General features: G+C 51.9%; 1 protein-coding gene across 3 annotated transcripts in view; it reads left to right on the top strand.

Moving 5' to 3' along the window:
* Positions 1–876: 876 nt before the first annotated feature.
* The window catches only part of LOC144263205 (butyrophilin subfamily 1 member A1-like), a 46,990-nt gene continuing 36,965 nt past the window's right edge, over positions 877–10,901 (top strand). The window contains exons 1-2 of one of the 3 annotated variants that reach the window (XM_077814004.1): positions 877–1,718; positions 2,547–5,060. The gene's annotated coding sequence lies outside the window, so the exon portion shown is untranslated. Of the gene's footprint in view, positions 5,061–10,901 lie in introns of all 3 variants that reach the window. The other 2 variants (XM_077814006.1, XM_077814003.1) reach the window with 2 other exon arrangements.

Raw genomic sequence — 10,901 nt, 5'->3', positions numbered from 1 at the left:
GTAAGCCTGGGGTGGGTCCCTGGGGTGGGGCCTCTTCCTCTAAATGCGGCCCAGTAAGCTTGGGGAAGCCCTTTGTGCCCTCTCAAGGAGATGTCAGCTGCTATAGAGTCTTCCTGAACGACAGTAACTTTGTGGAGAGCCACTTGCCTGTAACCAGAGATGCCCAAGTCTCTTCCTTCTACATCACTGGGTGAGATTCCCTGGTCACAGCACTTTAGTCCTCCCCTCTACTAACTGTGGCCTGCTTCAGAGATCATCAGGGGGTGCCCAAGAGTAGGCCCTGGCCCATGTCTCCACTAACCAGGGAGCACAACCGAGGGCAGGTGAAGGGTCCATGGCTCTGTACAGTATGCTGGACTGAGCTGCTGCAGCCCAGGTCCTGGGTCCTGTTGGCCATGGTCACTGTTCCCCAGGGACTTTGCTGGCACCGGGGCCTGGTTCTGCCCAGGTGGCTCTTATGGGCTGCGAGCAGTCGAAGGGTGGCAGCCGGGAGCTGAGGAGCAGTCAAAGCCCCAAGCAGCAGGAAGACAAGACGGGGCAGCACTGTGGCTGCCCGCACCATGGCACCAGCTGGTGCAGCAGCTGTCCCGTCCGGCTCTGGCTTCTGGCCTCTGACCTGGGCAGGGGGCGTGGCCTTGGCAGGGAGGAGGCGGGGCTGACATTTCACTGTGGAGCTGGAGGGAGTGGGGCCACAGAGAGCAGCAGGGACTCATGGCGAGAGGAGGGCGCAGCTGCCACAATTTTCTGTCTATTCCACCTCAGCCCCCCATTGGGAAGAGGCTGGCGCTGCCCCTGCTGGCCACAGCTTGTCACTACTCCTCTCTGGGAAACACTTTGTGCATTTCCCCATCTGGCCACCGGGTGTCACTGCTCCTCCAGGTGCAGCTGGAGGTGTGATCAGTGATTTATCTATATGCTGCTTTTAGGTATTCTTAGGCAACCTGTAGCTCACGCTCAGAGAGTGAATTACGTGACTGAACATTTGGAGGAAAGCAGTCACCCCTTCAGCTTCTCGGGGCAGGGATGGGTGGGTTCCCACTCCAGGCACCAGTATACATGTGCTAGTTTACTCAGCTGACCCCCAGTGGGAGTGGAAGTGGTGGATAATGGAAAGACATCCGGGATGGAAAGATTCTGGGACAGAGAGACCCCTTGTCACACCCTGTGTGGTGCAACTCCATCAAGTGATGAAGGACTGTGACCTGGGCTAAAGTCCCAGGTGTGGAGCTATTTGCCCTAGTGATGGCTCAGGTCCCTGTGCAGACCCAGGAGGGATAGGGTGTGGGGGTAGTTGGGGTTCTCCAGGATATCATTCTGGGGAATGACTATCACTCTGAGACAAAATTCAGTCCCAGTTTCTGTACCAGCTGAGGATTCGAACCAAGCAAACCAGAAGGCTCAGAAAGGAGGTGGGGATGACAATGCAAATAGCTTGGTTGGCAGGGAGAAGGAGGGTTTTTTTCCCCCTTGCTTTCAGCACACAAGAAAGGCTGTTAAGCTCAGGACACACAGCCTACTCTTACTGGGGAAGTAGAGGCAGAGCTGATCATGGTGGTAGCTGAAACCCCAGCTGAGCATGGAGAGACAAGGGAAGGGAAGGATGACTGCCAGACATGTTTGCCCTCTCCAGGAGTGGGAGAAGCCCCAGAGAAGGTAAAGCAGCTGGAAGGTCACTGCTGGTAACAAAGACACTGAGTTGGAGTGTGGCCATGGCCATGGTAGGTTCTCTTAACCAAGAGAAACTGAACCACAGCCCTCCAGGCAGGGGGTGGAGGAAGGGAAGCTGAGAGAGGACTGTCCTGGGGGTGAGGGCAACAGGTTAACTCCAAGAGGGGAAATGGGCTCCCTGCATATGCACAGCCCTGGAGTTGGGACATGACTCCAGAGGGGGCCAGTCAATGTGCAGGACCACCCTGCACACCTGCCTCACCAGATCCTTGGAAACCAGAACCCCAGACATATGGCTGGGTTAAGACCAAATGATTAAGGGGTCACTTTCTACACCAGCCTAGAGGTCAGGGCACTCCAGGCTGCAGCCAAGATGGCTGACACATGGAAGAATGTGGGGTCACTGCCCTCCTTACTCCCTGGCAGATGGGGAGGAGGGAGTGGCAGTCCAGCTCCAAACCCAAAGATTTTGGGGTGGCAAAAGGGGATGGGGCCCAATGAAAACTCCCCATGTACACCCTGCTAGTGTCATCGACCAGACCAGACCTAAGGGAGGACATGACACTGTGCTGAATTGTGTCTTGAAAACCGTGACCTTGATTGATTAGCAACTAAGCTATAAGAATCTTGGAAGTTCCTGGTAGGACACCTACCAAGGAGACTGGAAAGATGCTGACATCTATGGATAACATTTGGGATTCAGAGTTCCCCAGGTCCTTGGTTAATGTGACCCTGCTCAGTTCAGTCTCAAAGGGGGAAGAGCTATGATGAAGTGGGGATTTTTTGGTAATAATTTTATGAATTCTGTGTGTGCCTCAGTTTACCCCATATGCTGCATTGTTACCCAGTGGTATGAAAAATGACTTTTTGCTCTCAAGGCAGGCTAAGAGACACAAATGTGGATGTCACCTAGCTTTCTGGGCCTTATTCCCCATACCAATGGAGCAGTTGAGAAGAAGATGGCAAACCGAATTGCTCAGGCATTGACACCTAGCAACAAATGACCCAGAGGGAGAAGCTGTCCTGGAGTCATTCAGCCTGGGACCGGGGCTTGATCTCTGCCTTTCGAGACTGTCCTGCCCAATTCGGAACAGGTGGTCACTCTGTTGTCAATGCTCTGAATGTCACTCCAAATGCTTGGTGAGGTGCCTTAATCCCTGAAGTGTGGACAAGTCCATATCAGGAGTCTCTCAGCTGGATTCGCTGAACGCAGCTCCTGGTGCGAAGCAGGAGTGCTGAAGGCCCAGAGGTCCAGTCACAGCAGGCAGTGAAGCCGTGTGATGACCCTGGAGGAAGGAGTGAGACCTCTGGGGAGGGGTCTGGCACATCAAAGGGCTTCCTGAGAGACTGTTCCAAAGCCAGAGTGTAGCACCAATCATATGGATCCATGGCAGTAGGGGAGGTGACATCAGGGCAGATCTGTGCAGTGACCCTTGCTTGCTGCAACAGGAGGCGATCTGAGGGGTCTGTCCAGGTAACCCCAGCCCTGGGCTCTCTGCCATGGCTTAGCTGGCCCCTTTGGCTCCTCTTCCTCCCAAGGAGACACTGAGATGGGTTTCTGCCATTACCCTCCCCCTCCCCCCCACCACCGCCACACACACACTTTTGAGACCCTGCAGGTAGGGCTGGAAGCCTGGGGTCCCTTGTGTATTGGGGGGTGGGATGGGGAAGAGCAGAGAGACGCTGGAAGGACCCTGAGCTCTGAGCCTGGATTTCCAGTTATTGTTTTACAAGGTGGGTGAGGTAATATCTTTTATTGGCCCAGCTTCTTTTGGTGTGAGAGACCCGCACAGACCAGCTATCCCACTTGGCACTGAGCCAATCAGGCTCTTTCTGTGCAAATACTGTCTGTGGGTACTGGCCACACCTTGTTTGCTTTGTGCAGCATCCTTCATTTGTGTACTCACATGCCAACGCAGGTGGATGGGGCAGCGGCAGGCTGCATGGAGCTGGGACCTCACCGCCCTGCAGCTACCAGTTCTACCTGCGTCCTTCAGCCTCCAGCAGCAGTTCGCATAGAATGTTTGGATCAGAGCCGGACAGCCCTGGTGTGAACATGAGTGGGGGAGCCTCCGTGGGGGAGCCCAGTCTCCTGGGCAGGCTGGCTGAGTTGTGGGACACTGCTGCATTCTGACACCTCCCCTGGCGGAAAGCATGGAAAACCAGTTCTGTTATTTACTATTAGCCTTTCTTAGCATGAAATACCAACCAAAATACACCTGCAAAGAGCTCCGGGTGCCTGACCAATTCGTTAGGGTTCCAACAGGAGGGATAGCTCAGTGGTTTGAGCATTGGCCTGCTAAACCCAGGGTTGTGAGTTCAATCCTTGAGGGGGCCATTTAGGGATCTGGGGCAAAAATTGGGGACTGGCGCTGCTTTGAGCAGGGGATTGGACTAGATGACCTCCTGAGATCCCTTCCAACCCTGATATTCTGTGAACAGCTAATGGTGCCCACCCAGCAGGAAAGCATCATCCCACACACAATGAATGAACTCAGGCAATAAATCAAAGCTGCAAAACAGCCCTGCTAGCCACCCAGGAACAACCCTCAACCCTCCCCCATAACTCTATCAAATAAAGAAAGACCCATTAGGCTCTGGTGAAGGGGCTGGTCCCTTCTCCTGTACCGGGGAGCGAGACAGGGCCTTTCTGATTAGAAACCAGGACAAAGAGATCTGGAGGTAGGTGGAGATTGGTTGGGTTAGAGCACATGCAGTGGGAGCATGCCAACTGCTGCACCACTTCGTAGGGTTGCCTGCCCTGCTCTAGTCCTGCTGGCACAGGGTTGGGGGGACTTTATCTAGGCCATGCAAGCAGGGAGGGAAAGCCTCTCTAAACTCACGCTACCCACCTGCGTGAAGGCCAGGCAGCGTATGGCTCTTGTTGTTTGTTCCCCACTGTGGAAGGAGAATGTGGCCTGTGTCTCAGAGAGTTTGTTTTATTTTGCACCAGAAAACTTGTGAATTACCTGCAACCATAGGGAGGCCTTTCCTGCCTTAGCCAAGGACTACTGCTGAGGTCTGATTAGTTCTGCACCCCTCTGGCACACTGCTTCGGTCTGAAAAGTGTAGTGCTCGTAGGGGCAGACAGCCTTGGGGGGAGGGTGTGTGTGTGTGTGTGTACGACAGAAATACAACTGATTGTTGTGACTGTGACTCTGAGCAAGCAGGGAAAAGCCTTAAAAACTAAAACTGTCACTGCCCTAGGACTGTGTGTGTGTTTTCACTTTCACTTTCAGTTGAGAGCTGCTGGGTGCACGGAGAATGTTTCAGTTCCCATAAAATTGCTGTACTTTATCCAGCAATAGTTGTCTGAACAGACTGGAGTCAGACATGCCCGGGGGCAATGCAGCTATAGCTGGAAGCCCATCCCTGTAAGATCCAGCAGGCAGGTGAGTGTCAGCCCTCAATTGCTGTGGGTGATGGCTCTGTTATTCTTCGTAGAAGCTATTCCTATGGGCGGCAGTCCATCTGGGGCTCTCAGTTACCTACTTTCAGTATTGCTGCAGAAATGTTTAAAACGCTCAGAGACCTTTGGGGCCCTTTTCCATTACTCTGTAACATAGACTGAAATAGTGTCTGTTTATTTGCTCTTCTGCATGATTTCCTGGAATTAGAGACTGCAGAGGAGTGTGTGCTTTCTCCTTCTCTGGTGACTGTGTGTATTTGCCATCAGCTCACTCCACTGAAGTTCTGCTCTAAGAGACTAGAAGAAGGGAAATGCCGTAGGCCAGATTCAATAAGGCTGGTGCAGGGAGGGGTCAATTCCAGCACGTTGGGCCCAGGGCCGGATTAACTTTTTGTGGGCCCGGCACCAAACATATTTGTGGGCCCCCACTGGGGAATAGGGCATGTGATGGGGGACGGTCTGCAGAGCGAGGGGCCAGTTGGGGGCAATGAGGTGCAGTGGGAGTGGCCCCACTCAGTCCAGCACGACAGCACTGTTTACAAATTCACAACTGTTAAACACACACTGGCACACCCAGCCCTGCGCTGCCAGTGTGCCCCTTCCACACTGAACCCCTGCCCAGTGCCCTGCCCTTATACCCAGCACCCCCTCACCCAGAGACTTCCCCCACAGATCCCAATGCCCCCGGACCTCCTATGCCCAGCACCCCCTGCCCAGAGACGACTCCTGCTGACCTCCCACCACAACTGCACAGCACCCTACATGCCATACCCCCTGCCCAGCTCCCCCACCTACAGATCCCCTACTGTCCAGCACCCCCTTCGCATTCCCACCATCACAGCTGTACAGTGCCCCTTATTCCTGAGTGAATTCTACATCAAATTCTGTGCATAATATTTCAAAATTCTGCATTTTTTTTTTTTTTTACAATAAATAAATGTGGAAGCTCCACCATGGCAGTGGGGAACACAGACCACTGGCTGCATGGAGTTGGGAGAATACCCTGCAGCCTCCCCCGGGACAGGACTTGGCAGTGAGGCTGAACCTGACCCTGACCCAGCACAAGGGCCACGCCTGCCACAGAAACACCCTGGGGCCCTGCCCCTTTTGCGCTAGGCACACCAGATGTGGGCAGGGAGGCTCAGCCTGGCAGCAGGATCCAAGTGCAGAGGGACTTTAGTGTGGGGGGATCCAGATGGGGGTAAGAGGGTTCTGTGTGGGGCAGTCTGAGTGCAGGCAGCTCAGTGGATCTGGATGCACAGGGAGGTTCCAGGTGCAGGAGCAATGGGAGTCTGCAGGGGGGGCCAAGTGAAAGTGGTTGGAGCTCAGCAGGGTGTGTGTGTGTGTGTCTGGGTGCAGGGAAGGTGGGGGTCCAGGTGTAGGTGGTTGGGGCTCAGTGGGGAGAGTGTCTGGGGGGGTTCATCGGTGTGGTACAGATGCAGGGGAGGTGGGGCTTGTCAGGGTAAGGGTTTGATGGGCCTGCTTAACAGGGGAGCCCCAGCTGCTGCCAAGGGGCTCCGCATGCTGCACCCCCGCTTCCCCCATCCCCTTCTCTTCCCCATCCCATGCCCCTTCCCCACCACTCGATCTCATTCCCATCTGACCCCTGCCCCCGCTTCCCCTATCTCCTCCTCTTCCCCATCCCATGCCCCTTCACCACTGTGACATCTCCTCTCCACCCCACCCCCTTTGTCCCCACTGCGTCTTTTCCCCACACCCCCGCTTCCCCCATCCCCTCCTCTCTCCTCCTATGCCCCTTCCCCACTGCCCCATCTCCTCTCCACCCCACCCCCTTCATCCCCACTACCTCTTCTCCATCCCATGCCCCTTTCCCACCACTCTATCTCCTTCCCACCTCATCCTCTTTGTTCCCACTGCCTCTTTTCCCCACACCCCCGCTTCCCCCATCCCCTCCTCTCTCCTCCCATGCCCCTTCCCCACTGCCCCATCTCCTCTCCACCCCACTCCCTTCATCCCCACTACCTCTTCTCCATCCCATGCCCCTTTCCCACCACTCTATCTCCTTCCCACCTCATCCTCTTTGTCCCCACTGCCTCTTCCCCCCACCCCTGCTTCCCCATCCCCTTCTCTTCCCCATCCCATGCCCCTTCCCCACCACTCCATCTCGTTCCCATCCGACCTCTGCCTCTTCCCCTTGCCCCCGCTTCCCCTAATCCCTTCTCTTCCCCATCCCATGCCCCATCTCCTCTCCGCCCCATCCCTGTTTTAGGGAGCAGCCAGCTTTGTCTGTCTCTCTAAGTGTTGCGTTCTTGTGTGTTCTGAATTCCTAGAAGAAAAGTTATTGCTATTTAACTTCTCTCTGTGTGTGCTGTGAACACAACAAGTGCCACCGTAACCTGCATTCCTGGTAAACCCTCTGCCATTGGAAACCCTGACCAGGGTAGCGGCTGGCAGAAATCAGCGTGGGCCTTGGAGGAGAGCTGGAGACATAGGCAGCAGCCTCTCCAGAGTTAAGTCTGCAGCAAAGTTTTTGTTTAAAGACAGCTTTTGCATCTTCTCTAAATTCCAAAAGATAAGTCAGCTCTGCCGAAGGTCGGGGTGAGATTGTGTTTGTGGGGAAATCTGGAGTTATTTGGACAAGGCATTGCAGAGCTGGAGCACCTGACAAATGAGTTGATTTCAACACCCACTAGCCTTCAAATGCTTTTTTACTCGCATCATAGGAATAAAAGGAGTCCCCTCCTGTGACTCCCCTGATCTGCAAGGGAGGGACAGCCTGATCCCTGTGGTAGGGGCTCAGTAATTCAAGCTAGGACCAATGGGCTCTGAGCTTGTTGCATGCGGTGTCTCCGTCTAGACCCCTGCTTGCTGCAACAGGAGGCGATCTGAGGGGTCTGTCCAGGTAACCCCAGCCCTGGGCTCTCTGCCAGGGCCTAGCTGGCCCCTTTGGCTCCTTTTCCTCCCAAGGAGCCACTGAGATGGGTTTCTGCCGTTAACACCCCCCCCCCACGCACACACTTTTGAGACCCTGAACATGACACTCTTCAACTGAGGGTTTACAATAAAATTTTAGGTAAAGCACTGAGGGAAATGTCACTCCAGATACGCTATATTTTCATGTGTGTTTCAATAAAAAATAATGTTTGAAAAGACAAAAGCCATGTGGCAGCATGAAGGATTGAGTAACTGCATGAAGGAGAGAAACTATGCGGTAATGAAGCAGTATGTTTCCCCACACTCCTTCCTGCGTTTTAAAAACCAGAACGTGGTGAATCCATCTAGTGTCTGGATGCATGTTGGCCAATATTGTCTCATGTTTTCTTGGGGTTCCCCCTTGGTTTGTCTGGCAAGTGTGCTACACGCTGAAGGAGAGGAGACACATAAATCACGCCATTGGACTCCCTCTGCTGAGATCTACTGTGTCGGTGTGAGGGAATGCACCCTGTGGTCACATCCTACACACCATTGTAATAATCTTTGTACAAAATATGCCTTGTGAGGTATCTTCTGAAAAAATCTCACTGGTCAGTAATATCCTGGTGAAATGTTTGTAGCAACATTACATGTAAAGTTATGACATCCCCCTGTATTATGTTATTAGCACGTTCAAAACCACAGAGACCTGCCTAGGCAAAAGTTGTTAAAGAGGTCCATCTTAAACAAAGGAATGTGTGGTTATCTCTATTTACAAAGTAGTGTTGCATGTCTGAGTTAGTGACTCAAGATTGTTGAATATCAGGCTCAATTGGAATTATTTAATCTAAGATTATCAACCAGAGATTAGTACAGCACTATACAGAATACAGAAAGCAATAGATACATTGCCACCCTTTGTTTGCAGACCAAGAGCTGGATCTGTGTCTCCGCTTCACTGTATTCAGAAGGAGGCTCAGTTTTCTTTCCCCAACTAAGACCCCGTGCCATTTTTCATGGTGTGCACAGGGTCAGTGCTCTGGAACTGCTCTCAGTGAAGTTCAAACAGGACCCTTTTGTACATAGGCACTGACTCCATGGGTGCTCCAGGGCTGTGATTGGTAAAACATTAAAACAAGTTTATTAACTACAATGAAATAGATTTTAAGTGAGTACAAGTAATGAGGCATTAAAGTCAGAAATGGTTACAAGAAAAATAAAGACAGAAAACTAACTAACGTCTAGTTTAACAAACTATGTTAGATTCAAGCCAAGTTTTTCACCTATGCTGTCAGCAGTCTTATAGACCAAATTCTTTAAGTCAGGACCCCTTTCCTATAGTCCAACAGTTGCTTCCTATGTCTTTTCAGGTGGAGAAAATGTGATTGGCAGGGAGAGAGAGAGAGAGGAGGGACCCTAGAGTTGTCTACCCCTCCTTTTTATAATCCCGTCCGCCCTTTGAGAAGCATTTCCAGCTGGGAGCAAGGTGACAGGCAGTCTGTGTGGATGGAAACTCCATGCTTTTTCTTTGCCAGGATGTAGATTTTTGTCTCTCCCCCTTCCGTGCCAAAGAGTGGCCACTTAGCAGGTATTGGTCCATCATCCTTGTTTTCACCTGGCTGAGGTGTCAGCTTGCCCTTTGTCTCTGAGGAAGTAGTTTGGCCACTCCCCAGATTTACCTAGAAAACATATTTTTAGTTATGATTTTAGTTTATGTTGATAATTTAACATAAAACACTCCTACACACATTTTGCCATGATATGATTGATCAGCAAACGATAAGTTTTTAAATGACACCTCAGAAGGCATACCTTGTACAAACATTATTGCAATGGTGTGTAGGGTGTGCACGTGGGGTTGTTTTCTGTCAGTACCTTAGCATTAACTATTTCACCCATTTTAGCCACTGGGATAGGGAAGGGGGTGGGTGGGAAGTCCTGAAGGTGAAGTGGTGGTAGCGGAAGGGAAGGAATGCTGAGGGACGACGGGAGGAGACCCACAAAGTAAGGGAAGAAATAGAGAAAAAGGAAGATAGGACAGAGAGAATGGTGGTGAGCATTTTCCCCACTGAGTGATGGTGAGCGTGATAACAAAGGTCTTGAAGAAGTAACACACTGATGATAATGAACAGTGAATTTACTCTATAAAGGCTGCATTCTGCTCTCAGTCTACCATTGGGGTTGATGGGGGCACCACTTTGGAATGAGGAGAGTGGTGAGCCCTAAATGGATGCCCTGGCACAGAGATCATAATAAAAATGGAATTTGGCCCCATGCACAGAATGAGTTTAACACCCTGAGGCTAGAGAGAGGTGTAGTGGGCTGGGAGCCAGGAGATCATGTGGTTTAGTCTCACCTCTAGTGTTAACGTTCCTCTGCACTTCACAGTCTTTGGGCTTGTCTTCACTACCAGGGTAAGTTGACCTAAGTTACACTACTCCAGCTATGTGAATAACCAGAGGGAGCAAAGCAAAAGGAGTGTGTGCTAAGCCCTGCCCCTCCCTCAGAGACAGACTGCAGGAATGTGCTTAGGTCTGCTGGTGATTCCGGAGCCGAGGGAGGATAAGTGCTCCTCTGCCCAACTTGGGTGTGGGGCCCAATCTGGGCTCGGGCTGCCTAGTGTCACACAAAATAATGGGTTTCAGAGTAACAGCCGTGTTAGTCTGTATTCGCAAAAAGAAAAGGAGTCCTTGTGGCACCTTAGAGACTAACCAATTTATTTGAGCATGAAGTGAGCTGTAGCTCACGAAAGCTCATGCTCAAATAAATTGGTTAGTCTCTAAGGTGCCACAAGGACTCCTTTTCTTTTTACAAAATAATGGTTAGCTCAGGGGCTGGAGAGACTCACCTGGAATATGGGAACCCATGGTTTACATCCCCCTCTCTGCTGAGGAAGGAGCGGGGATTGAACATGGTGCTGCTATCTCCCAGTGGTGTGGTTTGTTTTGGG

Source organism: Eretmochelys imbricata, chromosome 3 (genome assembly GCF_965152235.1).
Source record: "Eretmochelys imbricata isolate rEreImb1 chromosome 3, rEreImb1.hap1, whole genome shotgun sequence".
NCBI classification, from domain to species: domain Eukaryota; kingdom Metazoa; phylum Chordata; order Testudines; family Cheloniidae; genus Eretmochelys; species Eretmochelys imbricata.
The sequence above is the reverse complement of the archived record's forward strand: the minus strand, read 5'-3'. Positions and strand labels throughout refer to the sequence as shown.